Here is a 15514-nt window from a genome sequence, read left to right as displayed (position 1 = left end):
CTACCTCTGTGTCGTCAAGTATACTATCCATCTGTAAATGTGGTGCATTTTAGTTGTTGTGCGCAGTAGTAGAAGGACAGTGCATAATTTTGCTGACCACCAGTATATAATATATAGCAGTATGGTACAGTAGTCCACTGCTCTACCTACCTCTGTGTCATCAAGTATACTGTCCATCCATACCTGTGGTGCATTTTGGTTGTTGTGTGCAGTAGTAGGAGGACAGTGCATAATTTTGCTGACCACCAGTATATAATATATAGCAGTATGGTACAGTAGTCCACTGCTCTACCTACCTCTGTGTCATCAAGTATACTGTCCATCCATACCTGTGGTGCATTTTGGTTGTTGTGTGCAGTAGTAGGAGGACAGTGCATAATTTTGATGACCACCAGTATATAATATATAGCAGTACGGTACACTGCAGTGCCACTCCTAGATGGGCCAGGTGTTTGTGTCGGCCACTTGGGTCGCTTAGCTTAGTCACACAGCTACCTCATTGCACTTCTTTTTTTCTTTACATCATGTGCTGTTTGGGGACTATTTTTTAAATCTGCCATCCTATCTGACACTGCAGTGCCACTCCTAGATGGGCCAGGTGTTTGTGTCGGCACTTGGGTCGCTTAGCTTAGTCACACAGCGACCTTGGTGCACCTCTTTTTTTCTTTGCATCATGTGCTGTTTGGGGACAATTTTTTGAAGTGCCATCCTGTCTGACACTGCAGTGCCACTCCTAGATGGGCCAGGTGTTTGTGTCGGCCACTTGGGTTGCTTAGCTTAGTCATTCAGCGACCTCGGTGCAAATTTTAGGACTAAAAATAATATTGTGAGGTGTGAGGTGTTCAGAATAGACTGGAAATGAGTGGAAATTATGGTTATTGAGGTTAATAATACTATGGGATCAAAATTACCCTCAAATTCTATGATTTAAGCTGTTTTTGAGGGTTTTTTGTAAAAAAACACCCGAATCCAAAACACACCCGAATCCGACAAAAAAATTTCAGGGAGGTTTTGCCAAAACGCGTCTGAATCCAAAACAAGGCCGCGGAACCGAATCCAAAACCAAAACACAAAACCCGAAAAATTTCCGGTGCACATCACTACTCTCCTGCTACATTGGTGCACTTGCACTCTCTCACAGTTCACCCACGGTGCACCTTTCTTCAAACCACCACTCCATCTGGTGAGCTCCGTTGCACCTCCACCATCTGCTCCGGTTCCACCCGGCGTACCCGACAGTTATCTTGTGCTCACCCAGAACCAGTGTTTAACAGTGTCTCCAGCTTCTAGTGTGACATCTGCTGGTCAGTTCCTATTGTCATTCCATTACTCAGCTGATGGGTGCTGGTTAAGGACTTACCACCTCTAGGTCTCTCAAGACTGTATTACAATATTACTGCACCCAAAATGCATCTTAACCACTGCTGCATTCTAGGAACTGTTTACTTTGTTTGTTTGTTTTATCATGTACCTGAGCACTGCTACTTTTCCATCAACTGCCGATGTACAACTTGAACTTTTCTTAAATAAAACTCATTAACTTTTACGAAGTTGTATTGGTCACGCCTTCGGGCATTTGTTCCTGTGGTAAACTGCATGTCTAAGAACCCAAGACAGCCTGCTAAGTTCTTCCACACCTCAGCCCCTACAACTGAGGCTTCCTCCAGTCAGCCTCAACCCTCAGTTGTGACACACTGGACTGGACTTATACGACAGTATCACTGGACTGGATTTATATGGCAGTACCACTGGACATATACGGCAGTATCACTGGACATATACGGCAGTATCACTGGACTGGATTTATATGGCAGTACCACTGGATATATACGGCAGTATCACTGGAATTATATGGCAGTACCAATGGACATATACAACAGTATCACTGGATTTATATGGCAGTACCACTGGACATATATGGCAGTACCACTGGACTTATATGGCAGTGCCACTGGACTGGACTTATACGACAGTATCACTGGACTGGATTTATATGGCAGTACCACTGGATTTATATGGCAGTACCACTGGACATATTCGGTAGTATCACTGGAATTATACGGCAGTACCACTGGACATATACGGCAGTATCACTGGAATTATATGGCAGTACCACTGGACATATACGGCAGTATCACTGGACTGGATTTATACGGCAGTACCACTGGATTTATACGGCAGTACCACACAGCACCACTGGACTGGACTTATACAGCAGCACTGGACATATGGCAGCAGAGGACACCACCATCGTGACTGAACTGATGCAACACAAGACACTACCACTTTACTGATGCAGGACAACACAGCACTACTGCACTGGACTTATACATCTACACTGGACATATGGCAGCAGAGGACACCACCACTGTGATTGGATTGATAAAGCATAAGACACTACACTGGACTGAGCAGCACAAGACAGCACTGGAATCGCCACCCCACTTTCTGTCCCACACAGACACTGAGGACAGAGACACGTCCTCTCGCTACACTCTCCAATTCCGGAGTGAAAATGGCGGCGATGCGCGGCTCCTTATATGGAATCCAAAACCCGCGAGAATCCGACAGCGGAATGATGACATTTTGCCTCTTTCTGGTTTCCAAGTCTGGCGGGAAGTCCCAAGCCGGACTCAGATCAGGGCTTTGGACGTGAAGTTCGGGGGGGGGGGGGGGGGGGGGTTCGTTTCTCTGAGAACCGAAGTTGCTCATCTCTAGTTTAAAGCCATTGATGATCAATGGGCACTCCTAGACAGCATTTGCTGTTTTTCCAGTATACTGTAGCCTGCATCCTTCCATCACCATCCCTTTTCCATAGTTCCTCCCCCAGAGTCTTGGCCCTAATTGAATGTAGTTTTGTTTTCTTTCTTTTTAAAACAAAATAAAATCATTTAAACAGTAATTGTTGGCAGCTCCTGAGAATTCACCAGTCGTTATGGGCCTGACTCTGCATTGTACACTAACGGCACGTAATACAGATATATACCAATGTGTCCCTATAGATTGTTGCTGTGGGAGGTAGCTTACTGTGGTGCTGCCGCGATACATTTGCATGCTTCCCCGCTACCTCTGCCTGGGTAACGCCATAGCAGGGGAGACGCTAAGTGTGGGGTCCCCCTTCCATATCATTAATCAGCCCCCCAAGCTAGTCAGCCCAGGGCTGAAATTCCTCAGAAAGTGGGCCCCTAAAAATAAAAATGGGGTACCCCCTCCCGAGCAACAACCAGCACTGGGAGGCGGCGGCCTTTAAGCTCTATTGCATGGCTGCCGTCTTCCCATGGCTTCCGGCATCTTCACCTGGGTGGCGACGGCCTTTAAGCTCTATTGCATGGCTGCCGCCTCCCCAGGGCTTCCGGCGTCTTTACCTTTTGGTCGGCGGCTGTTAAGCTCTTTTGCATAGCCGCTGCCCATCCAGGACTTCCACGACGTCTTCTTTCTTCAGGAGCTCTTCACTGCTCCTCCTCCGCCATCGGACTTATGCTGCTGCCTCACGGTGACTTACATAAGTCACCCGGAGGGGGAAGGGCGATGGCGCAGTGAGCCGTGATTAACTAGCGGAGGCCATCTTGACATTCAAAAATGATGCTGAGGCGCCATTTTTTTAACTTGTACCGCTCCACTGCCAAACTCTGCAGAATGGCAGGCAGGGATCTCGGATCCCTGCCTGCCGCTAATACTCTCACCTCCACCACATCCCGCTGCCCGCACCTCTGCCGCATACCGCCGCCCGCACCTCCCCCGCATCCCGACGTCACCGACGCCCACACCTCCGCCGTGCCCACACAGTGATGACAGCGGATCCAGTGATGGATCCGCTGGCCAATCACTGTGGCCTCTCTGACAGGGGCGTGCTTTCAGGGGTTGAAAGCACGTCCCAGTATGAAAGCGGCACTTCTAATGGTGCCGCTTTCCAATGTATTTTCAATGGGTTTTTACTGTCCATGGCTTGGCACCCGCACCCGCCTGCCCCCCACACCCACACCTTTCCCATTGACAACGGGAAGCACCACTATTGGTGCCTCCCAACCCCATTTAAACAGTAATAATGATTAGATTAATACAAAGAAGATACTTATGACTAGTGATGAGCGGGTTCGGTTCCTCGGAAACCGAACCCCCCCGAACTTCACCCATTTTACACGGGTCCGAGGCATACTCGGATTCTCCCGTATGGCTCGGTTAATCCGAGCGCGCCTGAACGTCATCATCCCGCTGTCGGATTCTCGCGAGATTCGGATTCTATATAAGCAGCCGCGCGTCACTGCCATTTTCACTCGTGCATTGGAAATGTTAGGGAGAGGACGTGGCTGGTGTCCTCTCCGTTTATTAATAATATTTATGCTGCTTATTGCTTAATTGTGGGGACTGGGGAGCAGCTGTATTATATAGGAGGAGTACAGTGCAGAGTTTTGCTGACCAGTGACCACCAGTATACGTTGTCTGCCTGAAAAACACTCCATGGGCAAAATTTACTAATATTCGTGTTTGAGTCGGCTTGTGTAGTGTTTAAACTCGTTTTGTATCGGGTGCATTTTTATGCAACTTTTTGAATCCATATACGCAAAGTTACGAAGCAGTCGACTTTATGGTTGTCGTGTTTTCCGATGTCGATGCTGGTCGTTTTTTTTTGGGCACATTTACGGCCGTCATTGTCGTTTGCGTACGTGTTTTTGTTGTATTTGCTGTTTTTTTTCCTAAGTTAAACGCGGCAGGTTTTTTTTTTCCCGCGGCCGCATTTTCACTTTCAGTTTCGATTTTCATCCCCATTCGTGATTGGTTGTGTTTCAGATGGTAGGAGTGTCTGTGCGCAACCATATAAATACGCCCCAAACCGTCCGCACCTCGTGGGTTTAGTTAGTGGTGAGGAGGAGGGAGGTTGTGCTGTGGAGGTAGGTGAATTTGTGGTTTGGTGAGGAGTGTTGGTAGCGATTTCTGAGTGTGGTATTGTGTTTGAAAGTCGTCTTGTCATTCTTGTTGTCTTGTATTTTGTGGTTTTGTCTCATTTTTAGTCCAAGTTATTTTTCTTTATAGTCCCTTGTCAGTGTTTGTGTGTGTGTGTGAGTTGTGTAGTGGTAGTGGAGGAGTGTGTTTGTGTTTTTTTTTTCTGTGTTAACTGTTTAGACACACAATTATGTGTGACTCAGAGGTGGGTGAGGTGGAGGGTGTGAGTGAGGGGGAGGAGGTCGGTCAGGTGCAGGAGGTGAGTGTTAGTGAGGTTAGTGAGGTAGAGGAGGTGGGTGAGGTTGCTGCAGCAGCCTCAAGTGATAGTGACAGCCAGAGTGCTCCGCAGCCACGCACCACTACTAAGACTGGGCGGAATGTAAAGTTTAGTTTTGCTGAAAATGTGGCATTGGTGCGTGAGCTGATGAAGTATCAGAGGCAGCTATTTGGCCCTGAGTCCGCCAAGGTGCCAACACAGAGGAAGACTGTGTTGTGGGCAAAAGTTGTTGCTGCTGTCAATAGTCAGGGGGTGGTCAAGCGGACAGAGGACACGTGCCGCAAACGGTACTATGACATAAAGCGACGTGTCAAGTCCAAAATGGCCAAGGAGGCCAAGTCGGCTCGGAAAACCGGTGGTGGGCAGCCCTATATTGCAAGATATCTGGAGTATGAGGAGCCCATGCGGAGTGTAATCCCTCCAGAAGTTGTCTCTGCAACCCATGTCCGGGATTCAGATAGGCCCAGGAAGAATGGTGAGCATGTGTATTTGCATTTACATTCTATGGTTTTTTTTTTTTTTTTTAAATGTGTGTCATGTGACGTTGCATATTAATCCCATCTTCAAGTGTGTGTCAGCAAATACATTGTTTTGGTTAATGTTTTATACAATAGCCAATGTAACATCTTACTTTATTGTATGTCATGTGTTTTTCTGACAGATATTTTGCATGTGTAGTTTGGACTTGGTGTGTCTCTGAATTGTCCTGCAATAATGTTTTCCTTATGGCCGATTTTTCAATTAAAATTGTGATTATGTTTTATATTTAAGTGATCCATGTGCAATGTTTTAAAAACAGTGGTTGTCATGTTAGAGGCTGGAGTACTGGAAAGTGGTTTGGAATCCACTTACACGTGTAGTGTCATTATTAGATAATGTTAATTATTTCATTAAATTAACAATATTTTTTTTCTTTTTTTTTTTTTTTGCTTGTATTTGAACCGTGACACCACACTGCAGTGTAATTTTTGTGAAAAATTGCTACATTTTTTTTTGGCTCATATAGTGGTAATGTGTCTTTGGAGTGCCACATCACAGAGCAAGTTATATATTGCATCTGTAATATTTTTCCTTTCAATACAAAATGAAGATGTGTGTGTTTTTTTTCCGTTTTTTTTTTCTTTAACTTGTGGCCTATGTCAGTGTCCTGTACATGTTTTCCTGTGTTGATGTTGCCATAGTGCATATGTGTTTTGGTCAATGTTTTTAGTTTTTATTTTTTTATTTTTGTATTTCCGGTCCTTATGTTTTTATAAATAAAAACCAAGCATTTCTTCAAGAAAAAATGTTTATAAGCATAATGGGTGGATGTATACACAATAGCATGATTCCATTTTTTTATTTTTTTAATTTTATACAGTGTTAGAAAAAAGCAGTACTACTCATCGGCCAGTAACTCCTATCACTTCTGATGATTATGACGCTGCGGAAGCAGGTAAAGTGTCCATTGTAGTATAGGGTATGCTTGTAAAGGAATGGCCATAACAAAATTGCACTTTCATTAAAAGGTCCATCAAAAGAAGTATGGAGCAGCAGAAGTGGCACTTCTGAAAGACATCACCACAAAAAACCTGTGGCCGAAAAGAAAGCAAGATCGTGTGTCCCGGCCCAAACACAGCAAGCTACCCCGCCACGAAGATTATCGTCCATATGTTCTGTCCCCCCACTCCAAATTTTGGACACACCTCCAAGACGTCATCCACACTCCCCTCATCTTGTTGTATCAAACTGGAAAAAATTTGTAAAATTTCAGTACGTAATCAAAATATTTCATAAACGCATTAAGTCAAAACACATCAAAAACGTAAATACTTACCCAGTAAGTAAAAGCTGAAATGTAATCCAAGCTAAATGTCCTTGTCCACATCCAGTAAAGATATGTATGTCCACTTGAGCCATACAGTATGACATTGTGTGTAAGATGCTGCAACAAAAAAGCATGTTGGTTTTATTGCAAAAGTAAGGTTGTTTTTCCACATTTCACATGTGTGTTTGAGGTAACATTGCAAAATACTTATAAAAACATTTACTATGTTTGTTTGAACAAAGCTATAAGGTAACACATTATATATTCCAATGTGTTTTTATGGTGGAGTATGTGTGAGCTACAATAAAACTAAAGTGTTTGCTTTCACAATTAAGTAACCAGACACATTCGCCACAAACAGGCATATGTATGTATTTAAGATATAAGTGATGATGTTGCTAGGCAGAATAGTTGTAAGCAACAGTGAATCACATGTGTTCCATGTGTAGTGATTTGTTTACATTTCTCAAACATATGGATAGCTAACGGAGATTTGTTTAACATTTCAGCTTCTAGTCCTGGGAACAGCATCCCTCCGCAACAACCGCAACACAGTGACATGGAGGAGACAAACATCTTAGAAATGCAGCCATTAATGCAAGGAATGAGCCCCCCAGCACCTGTGAGTACAGCACCACAGCAAAGCACACCACCACCACAACACAGCCCAACAACACCAGGAACACAAGGCCCTGATCAGGTGTTTTGGACCATTTGGGCTAGACAGCAGGCCACTAATGAAGATTGCCTGCGTAAGCAGACACAAATGTTTGCAAGCCTACCATCTCACCTCATAAGAATATCAAGAAATCTGAGTAGACAAAATGAACAAACAATCAGAATAGGCAATACCATGGAACTCATGCATACAGACATTACACAGGTCATGGGCAACTTACAGCGCATAATGGAAGAACAGCACAGACAACAGCAAAGTTATATGAGCATTTTTCAAAACAATCAAAAGATTAATGAAAGTTTATTTCGAATAGTAGACAATCAAAATGCTGCTACACATGAACTCAATGCCACCCTCACTAACCTGAATGAAACACTCAGATGCATGCACCAACAGCAAACAAGCAGCAGTTCTGGTACGACTACTCCAAATATCACGCCAGTCTCATCACCACCAAGACGCTCCACCAGAGCACGACAACATGACAGTGCTAAATGCAAAGGGCAGGACAAGCAGCCACCAAAAAAAACGTGAAAAAAATACAAGTTAGACATTTGGGATAAGTAACTCAAAATAGTTAGTAAGTGTATTTTTGGCAAAAAATATATAACACTTAGCTCCTTGACACTTTTTTCAACATCATTAATTATAAGTGCTACAAACAAAAACAAAAAATTTGTACGCACATTTATTCTTTACCATATTTTTTTAGGTATTGGAGGAGGGAAATGTTGATGGAGCCACACATACATGTTAGCAGGAAGTAAACTGACCACTTGATTTTTTTCTAATCATTACTCTTTCTAGATTCCAATCATTCTCTTTTCCTGCAGACACAATAATTGGCAGCCAGGCAGAATGTCTTTAGCAGGAAGTAAACTGACCACTTGATTTTTTTCTAATCATTACTCTTTCTAGATTCCAATCATTCTCTTTTCCTGCAGACACAATAATTGGCAGCCAGGCAGAATGTCTTTAGCAGGAAGTAAACTGACCACTTGATTTTTTTCTAATCATTACTCTTTCTAGATTCCAATCATTCTCTTTTCCTGCAGACACAATAATTGGCAGCCAGGCAGAATGTCTTTAGCAGGAAGTAAACTGACCACTTGATTTTTTTCTAATCATTACTCTTTCTAGATTCCAATCATTCTCTTTTCCTGCAGACAATCCAAATTACAATGTTATTGATACATATTTTAGCTTTCTTCTCTATACAACATTACAAGAAGAACACAATTGAGTTGCGTTTAAAACTTGAAATATGTTGCCTTTGTTTTGTTTTTAAAACATTGTCAAAATGAATGTCAGTATTGTTGGGCCATGTTTGTGTGTGTTAAAAAATAGTTAGAATGTTTTTACACATGATGCTGAAACAAACAAATATGTACTTTTACATCAAAAATCAAAGAATGTGTATAATAATGTATATGTGTGGCAAACTGTATTTACTTACACATCAAGTTTACAGCATCAAACATTAGGAAATAAATTATTCCTGATTACAGTAAGTTTGTGTGTCTTAAATATGATGGTGCATCACACATAGGGACACATTTATTCCTCAAGGCTAACATATTATATGTTGAGGAGTGTTTTTTGGGAACACAGGTTCTCAAACTCGGCCCTCAGGAACCCACACAGTGCATGTTTTGCAGGTCTCCTCACAGAATCACAAGTGACATAATCAGCTCCACCTGTGAACCTTTTAACATATGTCTGTGAGTAATTCATACACCTGTGCTTCTACTGGGTTACGTGAAAAACATGCACTGTGTGTGGTCCTGAGGGCCAAGTTTGGGAACCTGTGCATTAGGACGTTACACACAATGATAAAGTGAAATACTAAATGGATTATGTGGGCTTGTAAGAAATTAGCACTGCAAGTTTACGATCACTTATCCAGACTTAATGCATGCCACTCATAATCTGTTGTTTTGAGAATAAAAATACACACAATACACATGCGACATTTGTTTTTCATAAAGCGAGGGTATGTTTGTATGTGTCAAGGAGACAGACACATTCTGAGTAATGGTTTAGGAAAAAAAAAAGGCAAAACATCTATTTATGATTACACAACAAATGAAATAAGCAAGCCAAGCTTACCTTAGAAATAGCGATTGATGATCTCTTGCCTAACCTGCCTCCCTACATCTGTACTCCAAGTATCACCAGATGTCTCTAATTCCTCTGCTTGCTGGCTGCTTTCTTACTCCTCCTCCTCCTCCTCCTCAACATGTGGCAGATGTTGTTGCAAACACATGTTATGAAGAAAGCAGCAGCAGAACACAATTTGAGTCACCTTGGAGGGACTATACAACAAAAGGCCACCAGACTTATCCAGACACCGAAACCTAGATTTCAGCACACCAAAACATCTTTCTATCACATTCCGCGTGGACTTATGTGCATGATTGTAATTGTGTTCAGCAGGGGTATCAGGTCGGGACAATGGAGTTAGAAGCCAAGAGAAACAGCCATATCCTCCATCACCTAAAAGACAGATATAGTAACGTGATTCATGTTAACATACAGCAACACATAAGTAACACACTGTGGGGCAGATGTATTAACCTGTAGAAGGCATAAGGAAGTGAAAAACCAGTGATATGTGCAAGGTAATAAAGGCAGCAGACAATCTGTTCCTAAATGTTCATTTACATATTGGAGCTGATTGGCTGGTGCCTTTCTCACCTTGCACAGATCACTGGTTTCTCACTTCCTTATGCCTTCTACAGGTTAATACATCTGCACCTGTATTTGGACAAAGTATACGCAGGCCTACACATATCAAATTACATACCCAGCAGCCATCCATCTGGCATTTGTCCGTCCTCAAACTTATCAAAGAGGGATGACTGACTGAGGATGAAGGAGTCGTGGCAGCCCTCAGGGTAACCAGCAACAACACTCATTATTTTGAGATTTGCATCACAAACCACCTGCACATTTGTGGAGTGTTCGAAATGGCGGTTTGTATATATGTGCTGCCTGCCCCTAGGTGGTCTCAGCTGAATGTGTGTGCAATCGATGGCTCCAAGCACATTGGGCATGCCAGCCAGCTCATAGAAATCTACCCTGACGGCATGCCACTGAGACTCCTGGGTAGGGAAGCAGATTGAGGCCTCGATGTGGGGCTGCAAAACACCCAACACCTGTGTGTATATTTAAAAGAACAATAAACATGAGATTTTAGGATAGAACTGGCCACCGAGAAATTAAAACAAACACAAAACAGAAGAGGTAGTTAGGTATACATCACCTGTGTTAAGATTCTGGAAAATGAGGGCTGTGAGATTCCTATGACATCCCCAGACACAGCCTGAAAGCTGCCAGTAGCCAGAAAGTGCAACACAGCCAGGAGTTTGTGCAGGCCTGAGACAGAGCGAGAGCGTGCTGTCTCAGGGTCTAGGCCCAGTTTGACAAGGTCATACAGACGGAAAATGTTGTTATGATTTAGACGGAACATCTGTATGACCTTATCATCGGACAATGCGTTCAAGTTTAAACGCCCCCTAAAAAACCGAGGCCTGCGCAGCCTCCGCGGAACCTGTACAACCTGCTGACCATGTTCAGTTTCTTGGCCCTGGTTACTTACAGGCTGATGTCTGAGTCTGAGGAATCCCACAGCACACAATAGATCACTGGCCCACAGTCCTGCTGCCATTTCTGAGTGTAGGTGTATTGAAATGGTCCTAACATCCTTTTATAGGCATCCTAATTCAGGTGTGAGTGATTTTTTTTTTGCAACACATGTAAACACGACTGAAAAAAGCAGGTCTATTTTTTTGCCGCTTTTTTTAACGAATCGCAAAAAAATACGACCGCATTTGAGCACTCAGAGACTAACACCCAAATACGAATGAATAGTGAATTCCCGTATTCTATGTAATAACAGCCGCATTTGACCGATGGTCTATTCATTCGTATTTGTGAACGTTGTCATTCAAACCATTACGAATAGTCCAAACACTGCCGAGATTGGTGCTTAGTGAATTCCCGGATTGGGACTTAGAAAAAAAAACACAAATCGGACAAACTCGATTTTTTAGTAAATATTGGCCCATATCTGTGCTCAGTGTGCTGCATATATCTGTGCTCACACTGCTTAATTGTGGGGACTGGGGAGCAGCTGTATTATATAGGAGGAGTACAGTGCAGAGTTTTGCTGACCAGTGACCACCAGTATACGTTGTCTGCCTGAAAAACACTCCATATCTGTGCTCAGTGTGCTGCATATATCTGTGCTCACACTGCTTTATTGTGGGCACTGGGGACCACCAGTATATTATATAGGAAGAGTACAGTGCAGAGTTTTGCTGACAGTGACCACCAGTATATATAGCAGTACGGTACGGAAGGCCACTGCTCTACCTACCTCTGTGTCGTCAAGTATACTATCCATCCATACCTGTGGTGCATTTCAGTTGTGCGCAGTATATATGGTAGTAGGCCATTGCTATTGATACTGGCATATAATTCCACACATTAAAAAATGGAGAACAAAAATGTGGAGGTTAAAATAGGGAAAGAGCAAGATCCACTTCCACCTCGTGCTGAAGCTGCTGCCACTAGTCTTGGCCGAGACGATGAAATGCCATCAACGTCGTCTGCCAAGGCCGATGCCCAATGTCATAGTAGAGAGCATGTAAAATCCAAAAAACAAAAGTTCAGTAAAATGACCCAAAAATCAAAATTGAAAGCGTCTGATGAGAAGCGTAAACTTGCCAATATTCCATTTACGGCACGGAGTGGCAAGGAACGGCTGAGACCCTGGCCTATGTTCATGGCTAGTGGTTCAGATTCACATGAGGATGGAAGCACTCATCCTCTCGCTAGAAAACTGCAGTGCCACTCCTAGATGGGCCAGGTGTTTGTGTCGGCCACTTGTGTCGCTTAGCTTAGTCACACAGCGACCTTGGTGAGCCTCTTTTTTTCTTTGCATCATGTGCTGTTTGGGGACAATTTTTTTGAAGTGCCATCCTGTCTGACACTGCAGTGCCACTCCTAGATGGGCCAGGTATTTGTGTCGGCCACTTGTGTCGCTTAGCTTAGTCACACAGCGACCTTGGTGCGCCTCTTTTTTTCTTTGCATCATGTGCTGTTTGGGGACAATTTTTTTGAAGTGCCATCCTGCCTGACACTGCAGTGCCACTCCTAGATGGGCCAGGTGTTTGTGTCGGCCACTTGAGTCGCTTAGCTTAGTCACACAGCGACCTTGGTGCGCCTCTTTTTTTCTTTGCATCATGTGCTGTTTGGGGACAATTTTTTTGAAGTGCCATCCTGTCTGACACTGCAGTGCCACTCCTAGATGGGCCAGGTGTTTGTGTCGGCCACTTGTGTCGCTTAGCTTAGTCACACAGCGACCTTGGTGCTCCTCTTTTTTTCTTTGCATCATGTGCTGTTTGGGGACAATTTTTTTGAAGTGCCATCCTGTCTGACACTGCAGTGCCACTCCTAGATGGGCCAGGTGTTTGTGTCGGCCACTTGTGTCGCTTAGCTTAGTCACACAGCGACCTGGTGCGCCTCTTTTTTTCTTTGCATCATGTGCTGTTTGGGGACAATTTTTTTGAAGTGCCATCCTGCCTGACACTGCAGTGCCACTCCTAGATGGGCCAGGTATTTGTGTCGGCCACTTGTGTCGCTTAGCTTAGTCACACAGCGACCTTGGTGCGCCTCTTTTTTTCTTTGCATCATGTGCTGTTTGGGGACTATTTTTTTGAAGTGCCATCCTGCCTGACACTGCAGTGCCACTCCTAGATGGGCCAGGTGTTTGTGTCGGCCACTTGTGTCGCTTAGCTTAGTCACACAGCGACCTTGGTGCGCCTCTTTTTTTCTTTGCATCATGTGCTGTTTGGGGACAATTTTTTTGAAGTGCCATCCTGCCTGACACTGCAGTGCCACTCCTAGATGGGCCAGGTGTTTGTGTCGGCCACTTGTGTCGCTTAGCTTAGCCATCCAGCGACCTCGGTGCAAATTTTAGGACTAAAAATAATATTGTGAGGTGTGAGGTGTTCAGAATAGACTGAAAATGAGTGGAAATTATGGTTATTGAGGTTAATAATACTATGGGATCAAAATGACCCCCAAATTCTATGATTTAAGCTGTTTTTGAGGGTTTTTTGTAAAAAAACACCCGAATCCAAAACACACTCGAATCCGACAAAAATTTTTCAGGGAGGTATTGCCAAAACGCGTCCGAATCCAAAACACGGCCGCGGACCCGAATCCAAAACCAAAACACAAAACACAAAAAATTTCCGGTGCACATCACTACTTATGACTCATAAGTATCTTCTTTGTGTTATTTTAATCATTAATGACAGGGGAGGCACAGCCTCCCCTGCCTCCCCTGACTGCACATCCCTGAGTAACACAGCCCCATAACATAGCAGCAGTGAGCCCTGTGAAGCCACCCTCCCACCCCCTGAGTGCATGCACCCAACGGGGGGATTGAGGGGATCAGTATCACCAGGACTCTACAGCACTGCTTGGAGAGGTTGTATAGACTAAAGGCTGCGTGGTCTGAGCGTCCAGTGAACCTGGCTGAAGGGTGCCAGATGCAGGTGCTGAAGGGGCAGTCACCCGCCCAGGACACTCTGCCCTGTGCAATAGCATTGGCTGCACCAAATCCTTACAGTCCTGCAGTAATACATTTAATATTACACACAATGTAAATGCATAGATAAATAAAACTGAATACTTAAAAGCTGTTTTCAATTTTATAATAACGTACATAGGGGGTTAGTCAGGTCACATCGTTAAGCGATGCGACTGCAAGAACCCTGGCGGCAGTGCGCACGTACGGGTACCGTTCTGCGAGTGTGTGGCCATCAAGTGCGCTGTGATTGCTTTGGTTGTGGACACCTCTGCCTGATTGACGATCACAGGTTGGGTGGGGGCGGCGATGGAGCTTTGTGGGGGAGGCACGGTGAAAACCGGGGCGGGGCGCTGCTGTTTTCAGGGTGGCTGTGTGACATCACACACAGTCACTCCAATCTAAAAAGAAATGTTTGCAGACCTTCTGCATACAAGTAAATTGTGGTCGCAGCTGCGGGACATTCTCCATGCGGCCCCTTAGCAAGGATTGCAGATTCTGTTTTTTAGCAGAATCTGCAGTCTGTACTGAATAACCCCCATAATACTGTACATTTATTTCTTCATTTAAAGCTAAAATAATATTTTTACATTTGAACTTTTGATACATTTATTTCCTAGCTCTGACCATTGGGGAGTATATAATTGGTCCTTGTTCTGCATTTTTTTGTCAAAAATTAGATTTTGAAATATTGTCTTATTTTTAATAGTGATGAGCGGGTTCGGATCCTCGGGATCCGTACCCCCCCTGAACTTCACCCATTTTACACGGGTCCGAGGCAGACTCGGATCCTCCCGCCTTGCTTGGTTAACCCGAGCACGCCCGAACATCATTATCCCGCAGTCGGATTCTCGCAAGATTCATATTCTATATAAGGAGCCGCGTGTCGCCGCCATTTTTCACTCGTGCATTGGAGATGATCGTGAGAGGACGTGGCTGGCGTCCTCTCAGTTTCTATGTTCAGTGGGCTGCAAATTGTGCTGCAAATATCTGTGCTCAGTGTGCTGCAAATATCTGTGCTCAGTGTGCTGCAAGTGCAAATATCTACGTTCTCTGCCTGAAAAACGCTCCATATCTGACTGTGCTCAGTGTGCTGCAAATATCTGTGCTCAGTGTGCTAAGTGCTTTATTGTGGGCACTTGGGACCAGCAGTATTATATAGTAGGAGGACAGTGCAGAGTTTTGCTGACCAGTGACCAGTGACCACCA

Source organism: Pseudophryne corroboree, chromosome 5 (genome assembly GCF_028390025.1).
Source record: "Pseudophryne corroboree isolate aPseCor3 chromosome 5, aPseCor3.hap2, whole genome shotgun sequence".
Taxonomy (NCBI): Eukaryota; Metazoa; Chordata; class Amphibia; order Anura; family Myobatrachidae; genus Pseudophryne; species Pseudophryne corroboree.
Note: the sequence above shows the minus strand (reverse complement) of the source record.